The sequence below is a fragment of the Panthera pardus genome, unplaced genomic scaffold (genome assembly GCF_024362965.1).
Source record: "Panthera pardus isolate Hobbes unplaced genomic scaffold, ASM2436296v1 HiC_scaffold_2, whole genome shotgun sequence".
Taxonomy (NCBI): domain Eukaryota; kingdom Metazoa; phylum Chordata; class Mammalia; order Carnivora; family Felidae; genus Panthera; species Panthera pardus.
The window spans coordinates 99,899,384-99,917,929 of record NW_026526765.1 but is presented as its reverse complement, the minus strand read 5'-3'; the positions used below and the strand labels follow the sequence as shown (position 1 = coordinate 99,917,929).

The 18,546-nt window shown below is 43.8% G+C and overlaps 1 pseudogene; it reads left to right on the top strand.

The window, feature by feature from the left end:
- Positions 1-10,763: 10,763 nt before the first annotated feature.
- Positions 10,764-11,315, top strand: LOC109275090 (phosphatidylinositol N-acetylglucosaminyltransferase subunit P-like; annotated as a pseudogene).
- Positions 11,316-18,546: the final 7,231 nt, after the last annotated feature.

Genomic DNA, 18,546 nt, shown 5'->3' with positions numbered 1-18,546 from the left:
ATACATATAACAAATATAAATTATAGATCATAAATATAAGTCATAGATTTGAATATAATCACAGAAAGTAAAATCTAAAATATAGGAGTCAAAGTCTTCTATTTTTTTTTTTTAACGTTTATTTATTTTTGAGACAGAGAGAGACAGAGCATGAATGGGGGAGGGGCAGAGAGAGAGGGAGACACAGAATCGGAAGCAGGCTCCAGGCTCTGAGCCATCAGCCCAGAGCCCGAGGCAGGGTTCGAACTCACGGACCGCGAGATCGTGACCTGAGCTGAAGTCGGACGCTTAACCGACTGAGCCACCCAGGTGCCCCCAAAGTCTTCTATTGAATGGACTCGAACACTCTGCGGGGCAGAACTTAAGGTGTGGAGAAGCGGTTCACCAACGACTGCCCGGGGCCTGAGGAAACAAATTTTTGCCACATTTCTTGTTTGCTACTGAAAAGGAATTTAAGCAGTGAAAGAATCACATGCTGTGCAATTGAAGTCAGATAAAAACTAAAATTTTTGCTTCTTCAGTAACTAAAGGATTTAAGAGAAAAACTTGGTCCTCAGTTCGAAGTTGCTATTAATTATGACTCCATTCACTTAAACACTTTTTTGTCTACATTAATCATTGATTGTAAGGTGCCACCTAATTTCAGAAACATGACGCATTTTATTTTTTTTTCAGCTGAGTTATATTTGACATACAACATGGTGTAAGCTCAAAGCGTACGACACATTGATTTGATACATTCACAGTGAAGTAGGATCACCATCGTAGCATGAGCTAAAACCTCTGTTGTGTCACACAAGTATCTTCTAGTGGTGGGAACAATGGAGACGTAGTGTCTTAGTAAGTTTGATGTTTAAACTACAGGATTATGGCCTAAAATCACTGTACTGTGAATTTTTTTTTAGATTCCCCGTATTACAAGAGATATCATACAGTATTTGGCTTTCTCTGACTTACCTCACTTGGCATAATGTTCTGAAACAGAATTTCCTTTTTCTCATTCATCTTTATCCATCCATTTCCTTTATCTATTCGTCCATTGACACTTAGCTTGTTTCCTTATCTTGGCTATTGTGAATACTCCTGCAATAAACACAGGAGTGTATATATCTATCCCTTCAATAAACCATTTTCATTTCCTTTGGATACCCAAAAGTGAGACTGCCAGATTCTATGGAAGTTTCATTTTTGATTTTTTGAAGAATCTTCATATCGTTCTCCACAACAGCTGAACAAGTTCACACTCCCATCAACATGCACAAGGGTTCCCTTTCCTCCACATCCCTGCCAACACTTATGTCTCGTCTTCGTGATGGGGAGCATTCTTACAGATGTGATGTGATTTCTCATCATGGTTTTGATTTCACTTCCCTGATGATTAATGATGTGGAGCACCTTTGCATGGACCTGTTGGCCATTTGAAGGTCTTCTTTGGAAAAAAATGTCGATTTAGTTCCTCAACCCATTTTTTAATCAGCTTCTTTGAGCTCTTTTGTCATTGTTTTTGAGTTATGTGAATTGTTTGTGATTGTTGGATATTAACCCCCTATCCAATACATAGTTTGCAAAAACGTTCTCCCATCCTGTCGGTTCCCTTTTCATTTTGTTTCTTTTACTGTGCAGAAGCTGTTAAGTTTGATAGAGTCCCACTTGTTGACTTTTTATTTTAAATTAGCATTTTAAATCAATAAAGTTTATTAACTTGATTTGGAGCCAGGTAAAATGGTTCTCAAATGCATAAGAGTCTTCATAGGGAAGCTCATTAAGATCCAGATTGCAGATACAGTTCTCAGATTCTGATTCTGAAAGTTGGGAAAGTCTAGGGCTCTGCATTTTTAACAGGTAATTCTTACATGGGTGGTAGAAAGACTATAATTTCTGAAATGTTGGCTCAAAGTTTAAACTAGTCAGGCAGCCCTGAGGGAATCAACACCAAACATGAAAATGTGTCATGCATTCTGGGAGAAATCTAGGTTGGAACTCTGACAATTCTAACTAATGAGCTAAATCCTACTCTAGAAGTCAAAAGACCTGGTCCTATCCCAGTTCTGCTAGTAACTAGCTTTAAGACTTTGAGCAAGGGGTGGGAAAGGATTATTTTTCCCTCTCTGGGACTCAGTTTCCTCATCTATAAAATAAGATTGTATTAATCCCCGCCAGCTCTAATGATCTTTGGCACTGAGTTTCAAAAAAAAAAAAATTTTTAGAATAAAATGTTTTATTAAAATAAAAAACTTTGTGTAAAAGCATTATAGATCAAAACCTCTATTTATGTTTATTGATTTAATGTCCATTTAGGCACCAAACTGGGCACAGCAACAAGATGCCCATACAAAGAAAACGGGCACACACTGAGATTCCTCCTGTGCGAAAGGGGGGCTCTATGAGTTTTATGTACCTGGAGTGTGGAGCTGTAATTAATTTCATCATTATGCATTCTTTGAAAGAAGAGTTAGCCCATTTCCCTGGGAGATAGCGGTGGGAATGTGTCATGTCAGTTAATGCCCAGGACGGCTTCTGTTTGGGGACAGTTTCACTAGCATTAGGACTGCAAAGAAGCAGGCTCCGGATGTCACCAAACTGCCCCTCAGACTCCTATCTCCATCCTCCCAGTCCCAGTTACCCCCGGTTAGCAGTTTACCAAACTAATACAGCAAACAGTGAGTGAAGAAAATGCGGGCAAGTTCCTCTAATTGGAAAGTACCTTGGCAATTGTGCAGAGCAGTTTAAAATAAAAATGGTGGCCGCTGAGAACAACAAGGACTCGATTCCCAAGCTAGAATCTCATAGATTCAGCCCAAAGCCAATTGGCACACACAAGCTCCAAGTCCCGGGAGGTGCAGGCCCCTGGAGGAACTGCATGTTCGGGGGCCCTAACCAAACAGCCTTTGGAGAACAAATAGACTGTTAACCAGTTCTAAGCAAAAGAGTTTTTTCCTTGAAAAGCTGTCTTTTGTGAGGCTCAGATTCCTCCAGCAATGAATGTAGTGCCAAGCTGTTAACCCAAAGACTGAAGCCCTCCTCACCTCCGCCAGAGTTTCCCGTAGGGTTCCTTATTTGTTCTGGAAGCTCTTTCATCAGCACTTGAGTCACTCCTACAGTGTGGACTCTAAACACGGCTGTTTAAGAAACTATCTGCAAATACTGCAGGGGGTAATCCCCAAAAACAAGGTGTTAATTGGTCTCTGGGTGATTCCAGCCCCCCACACAATAACCGGTAGGGGTTTCTTTTCAACTGAAGAGGTTCTGCCCTCAGTGTTAGTCCAGGGTGCTGAGCCTTCTTACCTGGGCTTGTTTTTTCTTTTTCTTCTTTTCAGCTTATGTTTCAGGGAAGGGTAAAGGCAAAAGAAAGTAGTACGAAATACAACAAACGGACCTTTCTCTCCTCATCTAATGCTAATTGTAGTCCATTAAAACCAAAGTCAATCAGAAGACCGTACAGTATCTTCGAGAAGAACCAAAAGAGGAGGGAAGTTTGTCATTCCTGAAGTCTTCATTCACCAAGAGCACAGGAATCCTCTAAGTGATAAACACCTCTTCGTGCCTCTGGCACAGATGTCCAGTTAACTGTGGCCCAGTTTCCCTGCTGTTGGCTGAGTGGTTTCCAGAGGCAGGGTGCCAATCTGCACATTGCTGACATTAATCCTTTTTACCATCTTTCATCTCATCTCCCACCTCTGACCTCCGACAACTCCACATTGTCAGCTCAGAACGGGCCCCTTCCCTTGCCAGTAAAAATGAATCTTTCTCATAGGACCGAAGTGAAGCACCCTTACTGGAGTGGTGATACAGCAGGAGGGACCTACCCCGGCACCCACCAAGCAGGGACAGACTGCCTGCCTCTGGGCCCCACCCCCAAACTCCTTTATCTTTGGAAACACCACCCACCACTGTTATTTCAGAGCGAGTTCTTGGCTTTGGCGCGAACGGGAAACTGACCTGGGATCTTTAGTGGTTTTCTCAGTGGATAGCCCTAGAACAACAGAGTTTCAAATTTCCGGCTGCAATACTCTTCCTTTGCTTGGGAGTGGGGCCTGAGCAGTGTCAGGGGAAAGGACTGCCCGGAGGGTGGTGATCCTTCCCCCAAAGTTTCCGTGGCAGACACAGCGTTGACCTGTGCTTATGAGGGCCTCGTGGGGCTGCATGCACTTCCTCATGGGCCTTGCTGCCCAGTTGCCTCTGGTAGGACTGGCCTGGAGCCGGCAGAGCCCGGGTCAGGAGACAGGATGCAGGGTCTAGCCACTGTCTGAAGTGGGAGCGGGGACCGAGGCGGCCCAGCGCTGGGAACCGAGCGCTCAGACATTACTTCACATCTCAGCGGAATGATGCAACAACGTCCCCGCTGAGGGTTCTGTTAAACAGCTCAACGTTTGCTTCTCTGTCCTCAGTGATATTCTTGTCACCAGGCCAATGGCTTCATCACAGGAATGAAGCCAGGATCCTGTGATAGCCATTTTTTGTTGTCGGTAATGAGAGTAATCATACTGGGCTCCCACTTCCGGTCACGGTGCAAAAGCCAGAAAGAAGAAAAGTGGTACTGCCTTTCTAACTCCTCTTCCTGAAGACTAAATCTTTCTATATGATCCGTTCAACAAATATTCACTGAGTGGTTTTTGTGCCCATGGCAATATGCTGGGTGCTGGCTTTGCTAGAGGCTGCTGAGTCCAATAGCATCCTACCCTCAAGGAACTTGTGAGACGTGACAGAGGTTGGAAGTGCCCATAAAAACTAGGTGATCCAAAGTAGCATTCCAGAGACCTGGAGCTAGACGGAAAGAAAGGCTATTTCTACCTGAGGAAGAACAATCAGGGACTGGGCTGTGTCGAGTTGTCCTCGTATGTATGTTAGACTCGAGGGTGAGTGATTTGCCTCTACCGTTGTAACTCAGCGAGCGTGTGGGCATGGGTGAGCTTTTCCTCTCTCCATCCCAGGATGTGGTAGAATCTGTATTTTACATCAAATCTCTCCTGGTCTAATCTTTATACCACTTCTACAATAGATGAAAAAAGAGAGGGTGGGGGACCTCTCAGTAACTTAGAATGACACCTGATAATAAACCCCACTGCCCATTCAAGATCCACCAGCCCCACACTGATAGTCCCCCGGGACCCACCGGAAAATTGACAAGGATTCCTTTTGGAGAATTGAGAATGGCCCGTGGATGTCTTCGCTTCTTCACCATAGCTCCCATTCTTCCTTCTATCAGCAATGCACTCACAACACACCCCTTCCTCTCCCAGTGCCTAAAACATCACTTTCCAGGGACCTACCTGAAGACTCTACCCAAGAGAGGTTCTCCCTTCCACCCCCCCACCCCACCTGCCTGTTCAATTCATGAAATACATTAACATGTGTAACGTTTATTTTCTTAGCATCTACCTCTCTGACCGGACTGCAAACTCCTTAAGGGATCCTTTCTGTCTTGCTCATGGTGGTATACCCAGTGCTTAACACAGGGCCTGACACATAGTAGATGTGTAAAACTTAGATGCATGAAGAAATTACTAAACGAATAAATGCGGTAGCCAAGACCGTGGTTGCCACACCAATAAGATGAAAGAATTCGAGCCAAGGATCCAGGTTGAATAATCTATGATTATTGGAAAACTTGGCAAACTCAAAGCTAGCTGCTCACCGGAAAGGATTGAGTATGCCTGATTTACACAGAGTTTTCCAAGGGCCACCTGGGTGGCTCAGTCTGGTAAGCGTCCGACTCTTGATTTCAGCTCAGGTCACGATCTCACTGTTCTTGAGAATGACCCCTGCCATCTGCTCTGTCAGCACAGAACCTACTTGGGATTCTCTCTCTCCTGCTCACTCTCTCAAAATAAATAAATAAACTTTAAAAAACAAGTAGAGTTTTCCTACTAGAGAGATAAAATAGGCAATCAATGGGAGAATGTTGGGCATTCTGATGTCATTTTTTTTAAGTTTATTTATTTTGAGAGCGAGAGAGAGCAAGTGGGAGAGGGCAGAGAGAGAGAGGGAGAGAGAGAATCCCAAGCAGGGTCCACAATGTCAGGGTGGCACCCGGGGCGGGGCTCCATCTCAGGAACCATGCGTTTATGACCTGAGCCAAAATCAAGAGCCAGATGCTTAACTCACTGAGCCACCCAGGTCCCCTGATTTCATTTTTTTTTTTTTTTAATGAAAATGCCTAAATAATGTTTGCATTTGCTGACAAGTCAGGAAACTGAAATTGTACTTCATATGCTGGTAGACTGATTCACACAGCATGGGTAGGCAGGAGGCCCGGGCTTGGCCCCATCCACTGGGGACATTAATATGAAAATGGCTTCAAAATACTTTCTGACCATTAAAATTGCCTCTGCTCAAACCCATGAACTTGCATGAAGTACCTCAGTTTCAACTTAGTTCTAGCACTGCCTTAGCGATCCTAAAAGTGGGTGGTCTGAACCTCTGCTTCTAAGCCTACTTCAGACTCAAAGAAACCACACATTAGTTCAAAACACAGAGGCCAGAGGGATTGACTGGATCAGCAATGTTGGTAAACACAGTGGCTTTTTTTTCTGTAATCAGCAGGAAACACAAGCTCCTGTTCAGGACAAGAAGGGAAAAAAGCGCCGAAAGTAATTTCTATCTGAAGCTGTTTAGCAGCCCCTGTGAAATGCATCATGGGTGTCATTCTAATTCCCACCAGACCCAGCTCCAAAACAATTTCTAATCAGTCTTTTCTGTTTCCTGTTAGCAAAGACTTAGAGTTATGAAAAAAAAAAAAAAATCCACTGGGTATTCCCAAGTGTTGCAAGGCTTGGAATCCTGCACATCTTACAAACAGAAGTCAAAATTAAAAGTCTTAATGAAAAGTTCTGTTCTCATAATCAAATCTTGAACATGTGCCCTGTGGCTGCCAGTTCTGACACGGTAACTCATTTCAATCTTCCTCCAAAAGATAAGTCAACGGTATACGGGATGAACCATTAACAGAAGATTATTACTTATTATTATTTCTGGTTTTGAAGGGAATAGTTTTGAAGGCTCCCAAATCTGGAGCCTATGGTTAGGGCCCGAGGCCTGTAGTCAAACTGAAGTTTTCTTTGCTACACTTGAGCCCTTTCTTCACTTCTCCCATGCACACACGTATGCATGCCATCACAAAATTTCATATTAGTGGGAAGGACAAACACATTTTAGAGACCTTAAGTATTGAAAAAATCAACTGTAAAAATGGTGGATTCATCCAAGAAAACTCCTTTTATTTGAAAATAAGAGTCTTGGGGCACCTGGATGGATCAGTCAGTTAGGCGGCCGACTTCGGCTCAGGTCATGATCTCACAGTTCCTGGGTTGGAGCCCCATGTTGGGCTCTGTGCTGACAGCTTAGAACCTGGAGCCTGCTTCCGGTTCTGTCTCCCTCTCTCTCTGCCCCTTCACCGCTCACACTCTGTCTCTGTCTCTCAAAACCAAATAAATGTTAAAAAATAATAATTAAAAAAAAGAAAAGAATCATTTCTGAGAGCGTTGGAGACCTCTTAGAAATGTCTGGAAGGGAAATGATGTGAACATCCTTTCTGCTACCAAGACTGTCAGTAGTTAAAGCCTACTATATTATGAAAAGCTCAGTTTTACTTATTAATTTTTTTAACGTTTATTTATTTTTGACAGACAGAGACAGAGCATGAGTGAGGGGAGGGCAGAGAGAGAGGGAGACAGAATCCGAAGCAGGCTCCAGGCTCCAAGCTGTCAGCACAGAGCCCGACAGGGGGCTCGAACCCACAGACCACGAGATCATGACCTGAGCTGAAGTCGGACGCTCAACCGACTGAGCCACCCAGGCGCCTCTCAGTTTTACTTATTAAACTGTTCATCCATGTTTGGAAAGCTTTGGGTGGAGCTGGAAGTAGGTGGGAAGCCAACCGCTGTGCCCATGTGACAGCAGCCGTTGAGGGCCTAGGAGGAATCTGAACTGAAAGTCCCAACCACTGTCCCTGGCCTCCAGAAGACCTCTTCTTCTTGTGACCACCTTGTTAACCAAGATAAGACCTTGCCTATGGCTTATTATATCTTGATTATTCAACTGGTGGGTTCCACATGTGCCTGATGTCTCCCCCAGTGTTGGCATACTTTTTGACTATTTCTGGCTGGGGGACATCCAGGAGGTGCAATTCTAATAATTCAATTGTTCCACTCTTTACAACTACAAGATTTTTTGAAGAAGAAACCTTAAAGCTGTGGCATAATCAAGCTTCTTTGGACAATCTATCCATGTAAATCATGCCTGATGGATCTATCCCCTTTGTCCCTGCATGACCGAAATGGAACCAAATTAATCAAATCTTGTTATTCCATTTTGCCGTTTTGTATTTCTTAAAAATATAAATGTGGGGGTTTTTAAGATTTTAATTTTAAGTTATCTCTGCACCCAATGTGGGACTCTAACTCACCACCCCAAGGTCGAGTCGCACGCTACACCAAATGAGCCAGGCAGGCACCCCAGAAGTCCCCATATTTTGAGTGCCTGTAGGAGCCCTTTTTACCAAAGAGCAGCACCCTCTTGTAGATATTCTCCCAATGATCCAATGGCGATCCAAGTCATATCCCCTAAGTTTTCTGTAAAGGACTCTCGGGTTCTATGAAAGCCTCGGTAGCTCTCCAGCCTACCATGTAACGGAAAGACCATCTCACTCCAAGAAAAGGCAGCAACATGCGGGGAGTGAATAAGGAATTTCACCTGGTGACAAGAAACACCACCAGGCTCCAGCACTGCAGCTACCACTTTCTCCTCCCCCTCCTCCTCCTCCTCCTCCTCCTCCTCCACCTTCCCACTCCCCCTCCTCTTCTCTCCCTCCACCTCTTCCCCATCTGTGTGAAGACAGAGGAGCCAGCTGATCAGACCCCTTCCAGCACAGAGTTGGAGTAAGCTTTCTCCCCTCAGTGCCTCTGAATTTTGCACCTCTTTTCCTCCTCAAATTCATCTCTGAGGCTCTGTGGGGCCTGCAGGCAGGCGCATTCCAATCTTGAATATTTCCTTGTCAGGGAATCCTCATTAGCTGGCTTCTGGAGTCACTCTTTTCTCCAGCTCTCTCTGGAAAGCAGGAGTCGTGTCTTTGTCCCACGCTAATTTGCCCTCTCCACCCCTCGCACCGCAAGCCCACTGTTTCTGAAACAATAGATGGAGGAGAAAATAGTTCCGGGATTCGTCTCATAAATCTTTCACTGACTTTCCTGGAAATTCTCTACCCTTGAGCGAGTTTGGTGTGGAAGAGCCTTAGAAGATCCTTCCTGACTCATTAGCCCGTTTCTCGAATGTGCCAGCTGGATCATCTGAAAATTATTCAGCTACCCAGGAGGGAAGGCTTTTTGCCAAACTATAGGCTACCTCGAAGAAGTTAGCACAATCCTGTCCGAGGCAAAGCCAAGAGAAGGCCCTTCAGAGAACCATTTCCTGGCCCTCAGAGCATCAGTGCCCCCCTGGAGTGGATTTTTTCAGAGATTCAATCCCTGCCTGCAAGGCTTCCTAAAGAAGGCTTCGGGAAGTTATCCACTGTGCTGCTGCCTTTCTGTGTATCTGGGAAGAAAGAAGTCCCATAGCTTACTATTCCTGATGGGGTGGGTCCTGGGAAATATTATTACCCTGCCCTTTCAGACCCCCATGAACTCAATCAGGCTGACAACACAAGCCTTTAAATTTCCATGTATGCACTCACCATTTATTTTCTGAATAACTTTTATCTCTACTACTTTGGCCTCTTCCACATCTAAGATTCTATCATCACTTTCTCATCGTATTTGTGTCTGTTTTTCTATTCCTTGTTAATGCTCTACTGGGCATGCCATTTTATCAATAATGACAGATTGATAAATCAATAAGAAATTCCATCATTTATTGAACCCTTACCTGTGTCGGGCACTGTGCTGGGGATTTACATACATTAGCTCACGTAGGTCTCCACAGCACTGCTAGGTATGTGTGTAATAGCCTACTTACAATGGAGGAAACCGAGGTTTAGGAAAATGAGGACTGTCAGTCACATCACACAGTTAGAAAGTGGCCATCAGCATTCGAACCTTGCTCTATCTGGCTCATGAGCACTCTGGCCATAGCCGTTGCCCTAAAACACAGAGAGCCCAGGAAACGTAGAGTTTCTCTAATTACCAGCCACATCCGAGCACCTGCCATAGAGCTGGAACAAGGTCCACCGTCACCAACTCTCTGAAGTCTGGTGGTGTAGACCCGGGCGGCCACAACAATTTCTGCAAAAAGGCACAATATAAGAGGAATTTAAGAATTGTCAGAAACCTGGAGGCCAGAAACATGTCTAGCTCCTAACACAGAGCAGGGTGCTAAATAGGTGCCTGATGAAATGCTTTTGATGATGAAAGAGAATTCCTCAGGCAAGGGAGACAGGAGATCAGTGAAGAGTATTAAATGAAGGCCCCCAGGGAACAAAAACAGGGGTGCCATCAAAGACAAAGAGACAAGTCAGACAAACATAAAACCAGCACAAGTATGAATAGAAAAGGTGAGGCTTTAGAAGTCAGAGCCATGGGAGAAGGTCAGAGAATGTACCTGAAGTCCCTCAGCTGTCGAATCCCATTCTTCAAATCTCTACATTTCCCTCCACCTCACTGCTAACGCTTCAGCAACATGGGCCAGTAAAGTGCCGAAACCTAATGAGGTTTGAGTTTAGAAAAATCATTGGTGTGAATTAGAACAGACTTGGTTTTAACATATGTAGTCTCTCTGTCCTTAGCTTTCTCATCACATATATCCATTCACCCTAACATATCGAAAGCCCAGGGCAGCACTTGCGCAGGGGACTCGAAGCTGAGGTGGCCGAGCTGTCAGGAGGGGCCTGAGTGGGCACTTCGAGGACCCAAGATTGTCTAAAGCCACAGGGGAAATGGTGGAACATTCACCATCACCATTGCCAGAAAGAGCGATGTATGGCTTTGCTCTTTTCTTAAGCTCCCAAAGTGGCTTCATACTATATCTTGTATGAGCTTTTATTTCTGAATCTTGGCTAAACTCCTTAGGCTTAACCTAACTGGCCTCAAAAGTATTGGGCATTTGCATTGTCCGTCTACCTCCTCATTACTATAGTAATCGGTTACGTACTCTTGTTGTGAATAAACATGATGAGTACCTCTCAGCTCAACTCCACTCGTGCCATCACAGATAACTAGGCTAAAAATCAACAGCAGAAGAAATACGAAGAAGAGGCCATCCCAACATTAAGAAGTAGTCCTATTAGTGAAGTAAGCCAAAAATTCTTTCTTGCAGTCAAAGAACTTTGCACCAAAAACGAAATTGTATGTAGACTAACAACAAGCGTTTATTATAAAAGTTTTTGATGTAATGATTTCGACCATAATGATTTTGAATATCTCTTATTAAAACCCGGTATCGAAATGTAAAAAAATAAGTTGAACCTCTCTTAGATTAAGTTCCATGATGATCGTTCAAGGCTCAGCTTGTCCCCTTCCGAGGAGCCAACTTGCCCTCTCGCCCATAGGGACTTCTCTCTCCTCTAAAACACTTACCTTCTGCCCACCTCACAGAGGGGAGCCCTGTCATCCTCACCTTAGTAAAAAGCAACTCTTACCGCGAACTGCTCAAGCTGAGACCCCAACATCCTTGGTTTGTCATTTCCCATCCACGGTTACATCAATCTGTCAGCAAGCCGTGCCAACCACACCTTCAAAACATATCCCAGTGTGCACCCTTCCCCCATCCCATGCCTTTCCCACCACCAACACTCTCTGGGACTCCTGCAGTGGCCTCGCAGCCAGCCTCCCTGCCTCCACTTGGATGTTCCTCTGCTGTTTCTCCACACAGCAGCCAGAGTGAGATTTTCAAAATAAATCGGGCCGTATCATTCTTCTGCTTCACCACATCTAAACTTAAATCTAAAACTTCCTACCTGAGGCTACAAGGCTGTATCTGATCTGGGGCTCCCATACGCCCATGGCAACCTCTCTGACTTATCTGCCTCCTCCTATATATACCCTGCAGGTAAATGGACCTTCTTTGTGTTTCTCCAGTCACTAGGCTTGTTCCATTCTTGGGGCACTGAACTTGCTAGTCTCTTCACCTAGACACTTCTGGTCCCAGATCGTCTCAGGGTTAACTCTTCTGTGATTCAGATCTCAGTTTCAGTGCTCCCTCCTCAGAAAATCAACACATCCTCCTTGTCTATACCACCAACCCAAAATAGCTGATGAAACACTTTCAGATCCATCGCCATTAAATTTTTGTCATAGTACTTATTACTAGGTTGTTCTTGATTGCCGACTTGTTTACATAATTGCCAACCACATCTTCCATACCTGCATAATTAGAATGTAGGCTTCATTATATACCCTATGCCACACTATTTCCCCAGTGCCTAGGAAAGCGCTCTGTAAATATTTACTGGATACATTCATGTAGTACGGTGTAAGTTTTCCTAACTAGGAAATGGTGCTACTGATACATAAAGGCTAGTGTGTTTCAGAGGAGAAAGAAAGCAGTGTGCAATGGCTGTGTCACGGGGGCCACATGGAGGTGAGACAAGCTGAGCCATGCAGCGGGAGTAGAAGCTGAGCAGTGAGAGGGAACAGGTCATGCATATCTGGCCAGGGATATGGCACAAGGACAATGTCCTCAATACACAGTAAGAAGGAGTAAGGTCTGGACACAAACCTAGGCAGCCCAACTCCAAATACTCCAAGCTCCAACTCCTGGTAAGCTGAGGAATTCTGTATTCATTCAGACCTGAGATGATGACCTACACAAAAGTGAGGCTGGAATGGAAATTGAGTGGAAATGGAAAGGAGGGAAAATGAGAGGGATGTTACAGAGAAGAGAGGAAGAGGCAGCAAGTTATTTTACTATAATTAAACAGAGCAGAAATAAGTTAGAAGTAGCAGAAAGAATCAGAGATGAATTTGAAAATGAAAAATAAACTTTAAAAATTGGAGAAAATGGTAGTGCTATTGATTGTAAAGAGGGAGATCCAGATTATGTGGGAAGGTGGGTCAGATTTTAATAGAGTTGAGGCTGAGAAGGTGGCAGGGGCTTCTAATAGAAGTATCTAGGAAGCCATGGGAAATGTGGACTGATGTCTGGTGACATGACAGCCAGAGAAATGTGTCCCTGAGTCATCTAAACAGGAATCACAGACGATGTTGTGTTATATTCCAAGAGAGGGGAAGACTGAAGAGACTGTCCCTATGTCCCTCTGTTCAGCTGCTGTCTTCCAGTTTCAGGAAGGGGAGACCTGCCCCAAGGTAGAGGTGGAGGTGGATCCCAAGCATCCTCCCAGAAGCACAGAGCAGCATGTTGGAGCACTAGGGAATTGGAGAGTCTATGACATGGGAAAATAGGATCCAGGTGCTGGTGCCCAAAGCAGGCAGGGCACATGTATCAGGAAGTTGAAAAGGTAGAAACCATTGGAGACTCATTGAGGAGGGAATGAGAATTTGGTCCAGAAATGGGGACAGATAGAAGAAGGGAGGGAAGCCAAGGGGGATATACATTATTTATGGTAAAAGACCCCGGGGGGTAGAGTCCAGTGGCCAAAGGATAAAGTGGCCAAATGTGACCAGAGTGTCCTGTGTTTCAAGGAGGTCAAGAAGAATAAAGTCTAAGAAAAGGTAATCAGGCTTTCCAATCGGTGAATTTACATTGACTATTTGGGAACAATTTCAGTCGAGTGTCGGGACAGAAACCAGATCACTTGGGTTTATGGGTAGGAAATAGAAATCCCAGATGCACAGAATTGGCTCAAGAGGAAGAATTGCAATAACTTTTTTTTTTACTCTTCTTTAGTGGATGAAGTCATGAGCTCAAAGAGAAGAAATGGAGGTGGGGGGTCAGAGGAACAGAGAAACGTTGGCATAGGTGCTATGAAGACAGTGTAGACGATAAACTTTCAGGTGTGGTGGTTATTCAAAAAGTGAAAAATGCTGAATGCAGTCATTTGTTCACTCAGTAAATACTTTCTGGGCATTGTCTTAGGCAAAGAGATAAGGCCAAGAATAAGACAGTAGCCCATGCCCTTAAGTAGCTTGCGGTGGTGGGTGGTCAGGGCAGCCATGATCATGCTCACAATCGCTCTTGTGTAAGACTTCATATTTGGAAAAGTACTTTCACATTCCCTTATTTCATTCAAACCAGACATGGTTCCTTTGAGGTCAATGTAGGGAAATTCACTTTGCAAAAATAGTCAAGCTAAGGCTGAGACATTAGAAGGCATGTTAAAGGCTCCAGAGCTAGTTACTAGGAATGTAAAAATGACAGCTCTTATTTCTGGACTTAGAAACAACAAACAGAGGACTGGATGGACAGAAATACCTATTTTGGGCATTTCTTTTCTGCACTCTCTCCTCCCTCCCCTCTTTAAGTCAGATGAAGTCTTCTTATATCTAATTTCTCCATCTGGGCTTAGCTCCAGCCTTGAAATGCAATTCAAGTCTAATACTCAACATTGGATTTGCATGTGGCCAAAGATAGCAGCCATCGTTTTTATTTTTTTATTAAAGTTTACTTATTTCTTTTGAGAGAGAGAGAGAAAGAAATTGGAGGAGGGGCAGAAAAAGAGGGAGAGAGAGAATCTCGAACAGGATCCACACTGTCAGTGCAGAGCCTGAGGCAGGACTTGAACTCACAGACTGGGAGAACATGACCTGAGTCAAAATCAAGAGTCAGATGCTCAATGGACAGAGCCACTCAGGCACTCCAGTAGCCATCAGTTTTTAGATGAACAATGCATAGTAGACAATTTTAGGTACATTAACTCAAATCCTCAAGAATCCAGCCATCCCCTAGGATTTCCTTGTTCCTTGACCTCTAGTGAACTTGGCTTGAACCTCAATTCTAAAAACCATGGAAGTTCCAAGCCCTTCCCTCAATTTCCATGAATTCCTAGATCATTAGTCTAATCTTTTACCTGGCTTACATCCACATGTGCTATCTCCTCTTTGATCCCAAACTGAAATCCAGCCCCATTCACGTGTTTCTAGAACCAATCTGGTGAGTTTAATCAAATTTATAGATTTGCTAGGGTGGCAAGAAAAGGGCTTGAGGAAATGTCTAACTGAACAATATAGAGCCCTCCACCATCACCCTATCTCTGCTCTCTCCTCCTTTCCCTTTCCCTTTTTCCTTATAAGCTAAGTCAAATCCTCCTCGTATTGCCTGCAATTGAGTGTATTCATGGCAACGGGTGTCTTGAGCTTGCCCTTAGGGGTCTTACCCTCGCCCCGGTATTTCTTCCAGACAAATATAGTGTTCTCTACAAGAGAAGTTAAGGCAAATAAAATGTCCACATCTGGTGACATCTGTAATAACCCTCTGAAACACACGTTATTATTATTTTCATTTTGTAGAAGAAGAACCTGATGTACAATAAATCCAAAGCCTCTGCCCACATTTTCGTAGTTGGTAAGTAGTAAGTCCAGATTGCAACTGAGATCTGTCTGACTTTGAAGTCCATGTGTTTTGCAAGACACCGTGATCTGGAGGTTATCTCAGGAGGGTCTAGATGAAGGACCAAATCTTGAAGAAAGGGAAATGGGGAAAGGCCATTTTCTTCCATATTCAGGAAGAAAGTGTCAAGCAGAAAATCATGCCTGCAGAAGAATTTCCCTGCGCATACTCCAGTGAGAATAATGCCTAGAACACCCAAATTATTATTTGAGTCTGCTACAGATCCGTCTGTAACTTTAAAATCTGACAGAGGAGTTTATCTTGATGTGATGGTTATCCCAAGCACCCGAAGTACTTAGACCTTAGCATTATCCACTTTAGAAAATTGCAGTGTGACAACATGGATGGACCTTGAGGACATTACGCTAAGCGAGATGTCAGATGGAGAATGACAAATATCGCATATCACTTATATGTGGAATCTTAAAAAAAAAAAACCAACTTGTAATAACAGAGTAAAATTATGGTTACCAGGGGATGGAGGGTGGCGGGACGGGACAGATGCCGATCAAGGGTACAAATTTGCAATGCGCTAGAGATCTAATGTACAATATAGTGAATGCAGACAACAACAGTGTATTGCAATCATCAAACTTGCTTAAGAAGCTGTCTTAATTATTCGAACCGCTAACAAGAGATGATAATTATGTGACCAGAGAGTCGCATATAATTGCTACAGTGGCAACCATGCTGTAATATACAAAGGTATCCGATCAGCATGTTGTGCGCTTTGAGTTTACACGATGTGCTACGTCAAATACATTTCAATTATAGAAAAAAGGAAAGACGATTACCGCGGAGACTAACCCCAAGAAAAATGAAGTCATGACTGAGAAAGCATCATTTAAAAGATCCGGAGGCTGACCACAAGGATGGTATGGATGACTGGATTTAACATGGGGAATGAATCGCCTAGCCTCGGGACTCTCTTCCTACTGATGCCGTGAACCTAATTGTTTTTTTGTTTGTTTGTTTGTTTGTTTTAATTTTTTTTTTTAACATTTATTTATTTTTGAGACCGAGAGAGACAGAGCATGAACAGGGGAGGGGCAGAGAGAGAGGGAGACACAGAATCTGAAACAGGCTCCAGGCTCTGAGCTGTCAGCCCAGAGCCTGACGCGGGGCTCGAACTCACAGACCGCGAGATCGTGACCTGAGCCGAAGTCGGACACTCAACCGACCAAGCCACCCAGGCGCCCCGAACCTAATTGTTTATGAGCATCGGCCTCACCTAACTGATGTGTTTGCAATACGTTGCTGGCAGAATAGAGCCCAGAAATTAGGTCTATACAAATAGGGTGAGCTATTGCATCTGACTTCTTGGTTTAACAAAAATTGTAGAAACACATCCTAAGGAGATTCCCCCTTCTCATCACCCCCGTACGCTTTACAAAAGATCTATCATCATCACCACTGTTTAACAGAGTCCATGCGTGGGCTGGGCACTATCCATCCACCTAAGGACGAGGAAAAGCAGGGCTGTTACCTTCACAGAACTTCTAATGTAGTGGGAAAGATCTTATTTTTAAAAATCACAGAAATGAATGTGTAATTGCACTAACAAATTCTAAATACTTGCATTGATTTATTTGCTTCTCATAACCCTAAAAAGTAGGAAGTATTACCTTCATTTTATGGAAGAGTAAATTGGGGTTCAGAGAGATTAAGTGATCAGTGTAAGGTTACATGGAATTGCTATTTGATCTACATCAGTCCAAGTTCAAAGCTATCCCTCTGCATTCTTGAAACACTAAAAAAAGAAGGACCTAACTTGAGCGTTTTGACATTGAATCATGACACATTAGGTCATGTTACTCTGGGGTTTTTTTAAGTTTTTATTTTAATTTCAGTTAGCTAACATACAGTGTTATATTAGTTTCATGTGTACAATATAGTGATTCAGCACCTCCATACATCACCCAGTGATCATCACAAGTGCCCTCCTTAGTCCCCATTGCCTGTTTAACCCAACCCCCCTCCCCGCTGGTAGCGATCAGTTCTGTATAATTAAGAGTCTATTTCTTGATTCCTCTCTCTCTCTCTCTCTCTCTCTCTCTCCCCCTCCCTCTCTCCCTCTCCCCCTCTCCCCCTCTCCCCCTCTCCCCCTCTCCCCCTCTCCCCCTCTCTCCCTCTCCCCCTCTCTCCCTCTCTTTCTCTCTCTGTTAAGTAATTTCTACACCCAACATGGGTCTTGAACTCATAACCCCAAGATCAAGAGTTGCATGTTCCAATGACTGATCCAGATAGCCACCCCTGTTTTGTTTCTTAAATTCCACATGTGAGCAGTATACTCTCTAGCTCCATAAAGAAAATGTGGTACAGGGACGCCTGGGTGGCTCAGTCGGTTAAGCATCTGACTTCGGCTCAGGTCATGATCTCATGGTCTGTGAGTTCGAGCCCAGCGTTAGGCTCTGTGCTGACAGCTCAGAACCTGAACCTGCTTCGAATTCTGTGTCTCCCTCTCTCTCTGCTCCTCCCCTGCTCATGCTTGTGTGCTCTCTCTCTCTCTCCTTCAAAAATAAGTAAGAACATTAAAAAAAATTTTTTTTTAAAAGAAAATGTGGTACATATATACAGTAAAATATTACTCAGCCATGAAAAAGAATGAAATCTTGCCATTTGCAGGCCATGTTACTCTGTTAAAGTGATAATATGAGGCAGGGGGGATGATTACCTCTTGAGCTTTGTGGAACCTTCCTGGGGACGTCCTTACAGTTTCGGCTGTCACATTCCACGAGATTATGGATATGAACAAGTCCTTGGATTTTTCTTATCCTAAGCTCTCAGAGATGATTTTAGCACCTGACTGGCTCAGTCAGCAGAGCATGCAACTCTTGATCTTGGGGTTATGGGTTTGAGCCCCACATTGAGTGTAGAGATTACTTAAAAATAAAATCTTTTCTTAAAAAGGGGAGTGGGATGCTTTTAGAACCTACTTTTGATTATTCCTTTGTTTGTTCATCATGTGATTGTTATCCTAGTTTATTTGATTATTTAGTAATTGTCCTTGATTATTCTCAACCAGAAAATGACCAAAATTCTTAGCATGATAGGTCCCTATGACCTCACCCCTTTCATTCCCTCTCTAGCTCCCAAGCTGGAGCATTCCACTCT